The sequence below is a fragment of the Armigeres subalbatus genome, unplaced genomic scaffold (genome assembly GCF_024139115.2).
Source record: "Armigeres subalbatus isolate Guangzhou_Male unplaced genomic scaffold, GZ_Asu_2 Contig245, whole genome shotgun sequence".
In the NCBI taxonomy this organism is placed as follows: domain Eukaryota; kingdom Metazoa; phylum Arthropoda; class Insecta; order Diptera; family Culicidae; genus Armigeres; species Armigeres subalbatus.
The window spans coordinates 286,967-299,257 of NW_026942982.1; the positions used below are offsets into that span (position 1 = coordinate 286,967).

The 12,291-nt window shown below is 45.7% G+C and overlaps 1 protein-coding gene across 1 annotated transcript in view; it reads right to left on the reverse strand.

The window, feature by feature from the left end:
- Positions 1-2,456: 2,456 nt before the first annotated feature.
- LOC134203815 (sphingolipid delta(4)-desaturase DES1-like) overlaps positions 2,457-12,291 on the reverse strand; it is a 28,105-nt gene continuing 18,270 nt past the window's right edge. Inside the window, exon 2 of the mRNA XM_062678662.1 lies at positions 2,457-3,293. The gene's annotated coding sequence lies outside the window, so the exon portion shown is untranslated. The remainder of the gene's footprint in view (positions 3,294-12,291) is intronic.

Genomic DNA, 12,291 nt, shown 5'->3' on the forward strand with positions numbered 1-12,291 from the left:
AAGGTTTCATACTGGGCCCAACGCTGTGGAACATTATGTACAACGGTGTTTTAAAACTGAAGTTGCCCAAAGGCGTGAAGATCTTCGGATTCGCGAACAATGTCGTCCTTTGGATAACCGGATAGTCGCTGTAAGAAGTAGAAATGCTGGTGGCGGAAACGGCCGACGCGGTTGAAAACTGGATGAATGGAGTCAAGCTGCAACTTGCTCACAACAAAACAGAAGTGATGCTGATTAGCAACTGCCAAAGGATCCAGCGGATGCAGATGTATGAGCTTTCAGGCATCTAGGAGTGATGATCGACGACCGGGTCAATTTCAACACCCATATCGACTATTCCTGCGAAAAGGTGGTTAAAATGGTCCGTGCGTTTGTAAGGATCATGCCGAATCATCCTCGATACTGAGGTATGGAGTTCCAGTCTGGGGAGCTGCGCTCAAGACGAAACGTAACCGCAGGAAGTTGACCAGCGTGTTTCGTATAATGGCCGTTTGAGTCGCGAGTGCGTACCAAACCATTTCGTCGGAGGCAGTTTACGTTATCGCAGGGGTGATTCCAATCTACATAACCCTACCCTAACAGAGGATATAGAATCAACGGAGAGATACCAGAAATGTGAGGAAGACGGTGAGACTGGACTCTATGATGAAGTCCTGGCAGCAGGAGTGGGACAATGCGGATAAGGGAAGGTGGACCCACCGGCTCATCCCCAATGTGTCGACGTGAGTGAATAGGGAGCATGGAGAGGTGAGGTTACCTCACATAGTTCCTATCTGGACATGGCTGTTTCCACCACTATCTGCTGTAACTTACTGGGGGCCAGGGCCGTGTTACTCCCAGCACTGGTGAGACCCCCTTCAACAAGCCTCAGGGTCGGCCCTACGCTCGTGACACTCCGCGATAGTAGATAGTAGACACTCGAGTTGTCTCATGAAAAACTCCCACTTTAATTTATGTGCACTTTATTTTTCTCCTTGACGTCCTACTTCTTTCCTCATTCTCGCGTCCGTCCTCAAACACCGGACGACGCTTCCCGCTTCCTTACTTCTACCTCCTACCTTTCTCTTCCTTACTTCCTCACTTCTCTTTCTTCTTTGTTCTTCGGGGCCCCGCGCACTGCTACTCCGCTACCTGTAGACTCTTCGGTTTCTGCAACTGGGTCAGGGGTGGATGTCAGCTTCTTCTCGGCGGACTGCAGCCTCTCGTGGACCCTCTGCCTGTGTCGTGCACCCCTCGAGTGTAGTGACGAACTCGAGGCTTCAGCAGTCCATGGACGTACTGGGAAAAACCTGGTTTTATGGAGCACTTGGTGGACACACTCTCCTAGGGCAGGTATCGGGTTTCAGAACGGCGGAAAACCGCGATGGCGTTTAATAATAAAACCGCGAGGTCCTGGTGGCACAATAGGGACACAAGATGGTGATTAAAGGTCCCATAGCGAACAGGGGCTAGCTTGGGGGTTTGTCTCAGCTAATGAGTAGTAGTTAATTACCTGGATGTCCAGATTTCCACTTCAAACATTCTTTTCTACTTTCACTCTTTCAAATTTTCCGACTATAACTTTTCTCTGCTTTTCCAAAACTATAACCTTCTAATCAACCTTTTTTCTCGACTATCACCAGGCTAATGATAAGTCATTTCGTGATCCTACTGTCGCCCATGAATTCCGCCACATGCTGACCACCCAGTTCGCCACCCCCATGGCCGCCCATTCGATGTCTTTCTCGGCGTCCCTGGTGGTGAGTAGCGGTATCACTGTCGTCCTTTCATGGGGTAGTGTAGTGCTGGCTGCGTTCGTAGGGTTTGTGGGAGCAGGGACATTTTACACTTAACAACCACGATTATTTTCCTTTTTTTTCAATTTAAACGAATACAAAACGCGTAAAATCTGACCAATCTTGGACAACACACTGATACTTGTTACACTGCATCGGTGTGACCATGCGTCTTCGCCGTTCTGCCCGGCGTGTATCAACATAGAGGAGACTCCTGAACACGTGGTATTCGATTGTCCGAGATTTGCGGACGGTAGTCGGGGCACCATCAGTGCGGAAGTTCCCTTCACCGGAACTGGTGGACCATCCTCGACGCTGGGGGGAGTCAGGAGGATTAGAGTAAGGAAGTTTGTGGCACGACCGCCGAGGGATCGAGACAACGTAGAAGTAGATCTCAGCAAGTCGGTGAACTAGCCTATGCTAGGGGCTGGAATTTCAGAAGAAGTGCAGTAGTCGCAGCATCCCGGATTTATCCGGGAGGCGCATTTTTAACAGGTCGGGCAGAAGCACTTCAATTCAGGGATATTAACTTCTTATTCACTTCAAAAACAAATAAATAACACGGTAAAAAGCTTTTATATCACATATCGCTCTCACAGTCCCGAATGATGTACTAACATTTCAGTAGAAATGCTCAAAAAAGATATTCTTTTCTTGTTCTATGAATGCAAAACACAATCCTTCTTAGTTAGTGGACGTGGTCCAAATAGTAATCATCTTTCTTATTTATTACAATCAGCTCATTCATTTTGAAATATAGTAAACTATCATAAGCAACAGGTTTTGGTTGGTTTGATTCTTCCGTCCCCATAATGAATCTTGCGCAGATCGTTTGTTTTTTTATTCAGTAGATATCATTTAGCTGCGTGTACAGTTTAATATCTAGCGAGAAGACCTCGTAGGACGTTTCATAAACATTGATTTATGCACATTTATATTCGTTATCATTAGCTCTATACTATCTAAAGGTCTGTGTAGTTCACCAGGATTACACATGTTTAAGATACGAAGTTCAAACTTTGAAAGTTGTGAAACTGAATATGGCTTTGACAACAAAAATTTCACATGATCGCTTCCAATTCTTACCATTAAATACTTATGTGATTCAAAGAGTGTTTGAGGAAAAAGTAGTTCATAAAACATACAAACGACCATAAAGTAATATCCTGCGTCGTCGCAAAGGGTCTCGTCAAAAATTCGCGTGCGATTCAATGCATAAATACTAGTAAAATAAACGAGAAAAACTTGCAGCCTAGTTTAAGTTGCAGCGTTGTGAAAATTAACAATTCAACGTACGAATAGTATAACTATCTCTTTCTATACATATATGCTGGTATTCATTTACCAGTTTCGCTTACGGTTAAATACTCACCCAGATAGGAGAAGTCTCAAGTCTTACGCTGCTAGTCACCTAGGGAGTGTGGGGTCTGTTCAAGCGTGAGAAAATTTTACGATTATACAAATCCTACTATTTGACACGGTGCCATGTGGACGAGATGGTGCGAGCAACGGGTAAACCTGGAATTAAGAAAATGAAAGGATGGTAGTTAGTTAACTGAAATTAGCGGATCGATAAGTTTTAAGCACAAAGAAGCAAATAATGTTGAAAGCAGAGTGCTTTAATGTTGTAACACCTTGTGATTTTTTATGTTCCAACAGACGTTGTTGTCTCTAAGGACTGTACTTACTACTGAATTTGATCATTATCGGGCACAACATTTGAAAGTTATAAAGAAAATGATGTATTAAATAAATCAACAAGGTTATTTTTGTGGCACACAGTGAGAAAAAGGAAGCTTACTATGACATTCTAGTTGAACTTAACTTAACTTAACCATGAATTGAGATACTGATATTAGACAAAAAAACGGAATCAAGTGGTTATATAAAAACGATTTTTTAAGCTATTGTTCTAACCCAAAACACGCTCATGATTCATTAATAAATGAGCCATGCCCAAACGTCATACCTATGACGGAAAAACACTTGGCATAAATCCAATGTAATACCAAGAAAACGAAACAATAAAATGATTAACACAATCATTTGACACCTAATCTTGTACACCTAAATGTTTATATTCTACAATCCATTACGCAAGATGTTATCACTCACAAAGTATAAATTGGTTAAGACCGGATCACACTGTTATCTGTTTTAAACCAAGCAGCTGCATCGGCGCTATCAATATTATCGACAACGATCCCCTTCGCCTGTCTAGCTGGGTATGATTCAAAGTTCATTGACAAATTGGAGCAGGTGTTTCGGAGATACCACAATTAGATCATTCACTGATAGCGAAACCACCGAGGGATAAACAAGCCACTAACCATTTTATCACCCACTTGATACTAACTAACCGTTAGATCGTAGTATGGCGTGAAGAGCTCGCCCCTTTAAGGGGAATCACTTTGATTGACTCATTCCGTCTGTGGTTTGCGTGTTGCGCCACTATCAGAACAAACAAATGTATAAAGCCATGGCCAAGGAAGAATGTGCCTATTAACCAAATTGAAGGGGAATCAATTTTCTATATTGCCCGCAGGTTAATTCAGGAGTGATACGCAAAGCAACAAAACATGAGTCAATGCACGTCGTCGGGCCGTGGGTATGAACCGTGATCGAGACCACATTGTGCTTTTGTACTGTGAGGTTGTCTGTTCTCTTTGCTGAAAGAAGTTTTTAATACTACTACATAATTCGATAATTAGTTCTTGACAATGTATTTACACTAGAAACTCCGTAGTTCCGTGTATTCTGTTGGGATGGATTATTTATGTATCACTTTCTGCTCAGTAACTGATTTCAGATATGACAGAGGATATGATTTCATTTCAGATTGCCAGGAAGGGTCGACCTCTGGAGGTTACTCATTCCGAAAGCCAGAAAACACGGTAACAGACACCACAATTGGCGGAATTCTTTGCTTCTTCACAGGAATCGAATCACCTGGGCTAGAGGCAGATTCGATTTGCTCAATTTCGTCATGAATCAAATCTAACTGACTGCTCAGTTCGATAAGAGAAGAATTGTTTCCAATGTTAGAGTTAGAAGGAATATCTGAAGCCTATAGCTTTCTTCTATTTTTACCGCGCTTTGGCAAGACGGTCTTGAAATCTTGTTTCTTAGAAGGAAGTGGAGAATTCAGAGACTGCCGCGTTGTGCCGGGATCCTTTGACGATCACAAACGTTAACGTATTTAACTGATAAGCGGTATAAATTCTTCGCGAACGACGACAAAACTGAGCGATTGTTCAAAGTCGTCTTGAAAGGTCTCCCCAGTCGGTGGCACGTGACCATCGTTCAGCAGAACTACGTTCAATACCGCTCGTGACTCTAGCAGGATATAACCTCTAGCGTTAGTGGGCCGGGAACCCCAGTCCACTGCCCACGCATTGAAGTCACCTGCTACAACTACTGTTAGTTTCGCCGCAAGAATATCAACTATCCTAGGGTACTGCTCTATACTCCATCTAGGAGGACAGTAGCATCTACAAAAGTAAACTCCGGTTACCTTTGCTATGACAAAACCCTCATCGTCGGGAGAAGATATTATCTTCTGGATGGGGTATCGCCCACAAGTCCAAATTCCCACCATACCGGACTTGTCCGCAATCCAACTGCCGTTCCCAGCAGGGATGCGGTATGGGTCGGACAGCAAGGCAACATCAGCTTTACACTCGATAACCGACTGTTGTAGCAGCAGTTGGGCCGCCTCGCAGTGGTTCAAGTTTAGCTGTGTTACTTGCATGTCTGGACCCTTCTAGAGGCCGGACAGGCCTGAGCACCGGTGAGATGCCTGTTGTCTGCCCCCGGAGGACAGATCAGACATCTCGGTGGAGCCTGGCAAGTGCGAGCCTGGTGGTTTTCGGCTCCGCACCTACGGCACAGCTTACTACGGTCAGGTTCCTTACAGTCATAGGGCTTATGACCGTGGCCAAGGCACCTGTAACAGGTCGGAATTGGTTGGCTTGTGCTCAACGAGCACACCGACCAGCCCACCTTCAGTTCTTGGCCTCGGCCATAGGTACTTGGAATGAGGCAACCTGCATTCCCGCAAAGCCTTTGCGTAACCTAATCGCGGATTCCTGGATCTCGACATTGCACTGCTCCTTCAGTGCGTCTACCAGATCTCCGGCTTCGGTTATCTCATCCATACACTTGCACTGGATGTTCTAGACTGGACACAGGGCTCTAACCTGAATCCCGTCACCCAGGACCTCCTCCATCAACTTTTTATACTCGAAACCCTTCCGAGTTGCATTTCGCTTCAAGACGAGAATCATCTCGCCTTTTCGCGTTCTTCGGATGCAGTTGACATCCCCTCCTAGACTAGAGAGCTTCTCGGTGCCTCTCATAGTCTTTAGGACATCGGCATAGCTTTTATCGTCAGTCTTGACAATAATCGCTTCGCCTCTGTCCTTCCGCTTGTCACTGCCATTGGAAGGCGCACCCTTTTTCACACGGGCTCTACCCTTCTTAGCAGTGACCTGCTCCGCACCTTTGGTCGCACTCCTTGCGACCTGCTGACGACTTCGTTTCGCCTTTCTTGGATTCACGACCTCCGTCCATGGCAGGTCTTCCTCCCGGCGATCCTCTGGTATCATCCTTGGTGGAGGTACCATTTTCCTCTCGGTCTTATCCACTCGGACCTTCTCGACTGTCCGTACCGAGGCTTTTTTAGCTACTTTCGGGTCCGCCTCCTGCGTGACCTTACTTAGCTTAGGAGTTGCTCCGCTAATTGCCATACGCCGTTGAAGCTCTGCAGTCTGGCTCTCCGCCAGCTGCTTCCCCTCTGTAAGGAGCCGAATCTTCGATTCAGCCTCCTTCGAGAATCTTCGATTCAGCCTCCTTGTCGCCATTCGCCTCACCTCCCTCCTTCGAAGTTTTTGATTTTGATGTGATCATTGCTGTTGGGTCCCCCTTGCGGCTGCTGTCGAATCCTGCTGGTGTAGTCGCCTTCGCGATCCCATGGTTATCTATACATACCTTGCGGCATGCAGGGAGGCCATGCGAGGGTTGACACTTTCGTGTTCAGAGCCAGATCAGCGCTAGTCAGGAAGGAGCCTACTCCCACTCAGCTACCAGCTGAGCCACAGGATTGTACCGCGTGCTACAAGGCCCGCCACGGTTTTAGGGGACGGAAGACAGCCTGGCCATTAGCCCATTCGCCGTTTCAGGTCGGTGTCACCCGGCCTTACTAAGAGAATAGAATAACCAGACTACCAGCCCTCGCGTTCACAATATTTCAATATCCAGATACAAAGTCCAATAACACGCAACCAGTATACCATAATCAGGGTCTTACTGGTATCAACCCTGATGTGCCAGTGGCACTCCCTGGGCTTGTGCTTTTGAAGCGGCACACAGTCGCTTTGATAGAGTCTGCTTACGGACACTTGTGGTTTTTTGGGAGGGATTTTAGCAGAGCCCACTGCTAAATCCCACCACGCCCTAGGCAGTTCTCCCTGACTCGCAGACAGCTGGGGAGGGGTCGTCAAGCCCTTGGACATGGTCCCTGCTGCCCCCAGCAAGCACCCCACGGGGGGTTCGAAGTGCCCGGCGTTAAAACGTGCTGCAAAATTACAGTGCTGGTAAGATGGACACATAGGTTGCTACCGGAGATAGGTACATGGGTCAAGAGACGCAATGGGGAAATCACTTTTCACCTGATCCAAGTCCTTACAGGCCATGGTTGCTTCAGATAGTATCTACACCGGTTCGGACACTCGGCCTTTTTTTTTTTTTTACAAGGAGAATGCATTTACACACTAACCCAGTACACGTGCATTGTAGTTGCCAAACTACCACACGGAAGTGTACTGGAGTGTCGGACTCGACCATACCGGTAATACCGACTAAACTCCCTGGGCTCCACCATCGTTTCCCCCGGAACTACCTCGCAGTACTACTTCTGGGGGACGGCAGTACTAAGCGTACTCGCTCATTATCGCTCACACAGGCACTCGTCCCACGAGAGACTGACTCGCACCCCATTCACTCCATTTGAGTCTTACTTGGATGCTCTCCCGGACGCTCCGCTGCCATGCCCTCGAGGTGTCAATAGCGGTAACTGCCTGGGCCTACAGATATTGCGCTACGACACTCTGCTGCTGCCTCAGCACGAGCAGATCAATCACACCACTGCCGAAGCAGACCATACGCTACCCTGCCGAAGCAGGGACACTCCCCATGCACCACATGTGCACAACTGTAGGTGTGTGGGTACAACCCACTGCTACCCTGCCGCCGACGCAGCTTCTCCAAAGACCATTCGCTCCACGTGACCCTTTTCAGGTGCTCACTCTAACACTCCACTGCAATGCCTCGAGGTGTCGATGGGATACCTCGACTCCTGCCTCAGCATGTGCAGTCCATACTCAGACTTCTGCTGCGCTTTGAGGTGACAATAGCGGCGGAGACACGCTATGACACTCCTGCCTCAGCACAACCAGATCCCTCACCCCCTGCCTAAGCAGCTCACGCGCCACCCTCCCTTCCTAGGTACACTCCACAACTTATTCTAACACTCCACTGCCATGCCTCGAGGTGTCGATAGCGGTAGCAACGCTACGACACTCTTACCTTAGCATGTGCAGTCCATACTCAGACTTCTGCTGCGCTTCGAGGCTGCCATAGCGGCGGCGACTCGCTATGACACTCCTGCCTCAGCACAAACAGATCACTCACTCCCTGCCAAAGCAGCTCACGCACTACCCTACCGAAGTAGGGACACTCCACATGCCAGTTGGCACTCCCTCCCTGGGCTTGTGCTTTTGAAGCGGCACACAGTCGCTTTGATAGAGTCCGCTTACGGGCACTTGTGGTTTTTTGGGAGGGATTTTAGCAGAGCCCACTGCTAAATCCCACCACGCCCTAGGCAGTTCTCCCTGACTCGCAGACAGCTGGGGAGGGGTCGTCAAGCCCTTGGACATGGTCCCTGCTGCCCCCAGCAAGCACCCCACGGGGGGTTCGAAGTGCCCGGCGTTAAAACGTGCTGCAAAATTACAGTGCTGGTAAGATGGACACATAGGTTGCTACCGGAGATAGGTACGTGGGTCAAGAGACGCCATGGGGAAATCACTTTCCACCTGATCCAGGTCCTTACAGGCCATGGTTGCTTCAGATAGTATCTACACCGGTTCGGACACTCGGCCTCGCCCGAAAGTGTTGTACACCATCTACCGTTGCTTTGAACGGTCTGGTAAGCTTACCAGGGAAGCTGTTCTCGTCCATAATTTCCCATAGCTCTACCCGGTATATACTGTCGTATAGACGCTACTGTGCCGAGATCTACTGTGGTATTCTGCTGCCAGAATCCACACAGAATCTATTTTTAGATTTTCCATTATTTATTGTTGTTGTCGTTGCTGGTTCATCTCACCCATTGACCCATTCACCCACGGTTGCAATTTATCCGGGTACGTTGGAGGAATGCCTCCGAGAAGAACAATTTATCGAACCCATGACCCATGACCATTCGCTTGGAATCGAACCCATGACCATTCGCTTGTAAGGCGAACGTGTAGCCAACTACGCTACGGGACCCCCCTTATTGCAACTTTCTGTGCACTAATATAACGGAATATTACCACCGAAAGGTCGACAAGCGCAGGCAAAGAATCGTATGATTTGAAAATCACGCAAACTTACAGGCAACTTTCCCAACTTCGGAAGTAGTGCGCTGGATTCGGCTAAAGATGCGCTAAACAACGCATCAATTAGTTTGACAGATAAAACTTCGGAAGAAAGTTCAGTTCAGAAGTCCAGACTTCCGAATTCTAAGTTGATGCACGCCAACAATAGTTAACTCGGTGCATTTTTTTAAAAATAAATTTAAGTTGGACAACATCTTTGCCCTTCTTTCGTGGCACAAGTACACCACAACTGCTACAAATATTAATCAGAGTTTTTTATTTATTGATTAGATTTAAATTGTTATTAAATTTCAAATAATTTTATTAGATTGAAATAATTTTATTTTACACCTTTTAATTTTCAAGCACGATAAATGCTCAATTGACTCAGATGTCGGCAGAGTTCGACTGGCTCAAGTTGGTTGCATTAGCATATCTTTGAATACATGATCTCTAGTACCGGTATGAAGCGGACAGATACTTTCGCCGACCGGACAATAAGCACAGGTCATGAATGTAAATTAGGTACGAGTTGGTGTTTCGTTTGAATTGAATTTTATTAACGAATAATGTTTGCGGCAGCAACTCTGCTGTAAGAACATCTACACATTTGTTTTAAAGTTATGCTACAGATTTTGTCATGACTTTTTTTTATGAATTTTTGAAGGAATTTGTTCAAAGGCTTACTACACTGCCGTTATACGCATAACTGTCTCATGAACATAGGTAATTCCAGCAAACATGGGACAAATATGCGTATGAAGGCAGTACAGTAGGTCATTGTAGCTCATTTGCCAATGAAATCTAGGAAATTATAAACCGCAAATAAAATTCTAATCTCCTTAACTAGATGGAAGGGAGAGATTTTCATTTTTATTGAGAGAGGTCACGCGACAAAGCAACATTCTCATCATGACTGCATGTGATATGACAGGTGACATGGAGCCCGCTACATTTTGATTTTGTCTCCTGAAAATGACAATGTAACAGTTTTCGCGATCACGAAAACTAACAGTATGTATACTAACAGTCGCATGTACATTGTACATAAGAATAAGAAACGTTAAAGGCCTTATGCCAATGTAAATGATTGAGGATTTCCAGTAAGCCTTGCGAGAAAAGGTATAGCATAGTCACTCCGGAGATGGCGACTTAAATTCTCGATCCGACTTTAGGATGTTTTTGGATGGGAATATTCTCGGCTCCCTGGGCAATAGACTGGCCCAGGATACAAAAAGTCGTCCGATTCTACGGGGCACCCCCTAGGATTTTGCCTTTGGGTAAGAAAATCATTCTCTGAAAATTTCAGCCTGATCTGTTATTGCATAAGCTGGCGCAATTGGTTTGAAGTTAATATGGGGGTTTCAGCCGAAATATATGGGACAATACACCTCTGTTACTATTTCGTACAGGAAATTGGTTGGAAAAGCCCGATTGAGGCCAGATTTGCAGGAAATGAACTAAACATGCCAATGAACAATTCGACATTAAATTCTACTATGATTAAATAAACTTTAAATTCAGTCCGAGTTCTGCCCCGGTCGAGTATAGACGCTTACTGGCAATTAATTAAACCAACTACCGCGATCGCGAAAGTATCATATTACCCCCGACCGAGACCGTGAAAGTGTCGAATCACCAATTACTAGTGCCGTCGACCGAAGCGTAAACAACATACATAGGGCTCTGAACTTGAAAAAACCCTGCGCCACCGGCGACACCAACTTGCCGGATGAGTGCATCCAATTTCCCCGACTGGGGAAAACCTCTGGGGAAACCCCAGAGAAATGATAATGGTGATGGAAAGGATGGAAGAGGATAAAAATTTCACGGAGTGTCCCTGATACTTGTGGAAAAACAATCCAAAGTTACTGTGGAAGCGGAACCAGCGCAAAGAAAACGAAGGATGGAATAATTCCTAGTGACGGTGAGAAACGAACACCAGGCAAAAACCTGGCTAAATTGAAAAATTGTGTGACGAAATTACCGTCAAAGTGTACGAGCACAAAACTTTAAATTCATGCAAAATTGTGATAGTCTGCCGAAACTTGAAGGAAGTTAGTGACGACGAGCTTCTGGAAAACCTATCCTCCCAAAGAGTTACGGAAGTCAAACAGTTGATGAAAATGCGCGACAATGTTAAAACTCCGATGGGAGTTTTCGTTCTTACGCTTAAAGGAAAACACCCCCAAAGAAGTTAAAATTGGATATACTGTGCTGGAAACAAGACCATGGTATCCAAATCCGATGCGTTGCTTTAAGTGCCTAAAGTTTGGCCACATTGGAAGAAACTGTTGAAGTGAGAAAAGTGCGGGAAATGTGGAAATAACTATCATGAAGAATGTGAAAACCGAGAAAAGTGTATAAATTGTGGAAACGAGCACGGAGCGTTCTTCATTGGATGCCCCGCCTTTAAAAGAGAAAAGGAAATAGTAAAAGTCAAAGTGGAGAAAAACGTGTCAATCAGGGAAGCCAGAAAAATGATAGAAGATCAAAACTCGAAAAATTACGCAGACCAAAAGAAACAACTAAACGAAGAAATGGAAACCCTAGAAGAAAAGCTTAAAAATGGTTTCAAAAACCAGTTCAAAGTGAAGTTGAAAGAATATGAAGAAGAAATGATAAGGTCACACTGAAAACGAGAAAAAGAAGGAAACCATCGAGGGAAACTTCAAAGTACTGAAGCACAAGTTTGATAATTTGGTATCAGTATACAAAGAGGAGAAAACAAGAAGAAAAGCAGCCGAGAACGAACTTGAAAGTCTGAAAAAAGACAACAGTAAACTACAAGCAACATTAAATTTGTACGCACCCTCCCATAGCGGACAGAAGAACCCAACTAAGCACACAAGAAGTCAAGAGAAGCAGCCAAGTTCACC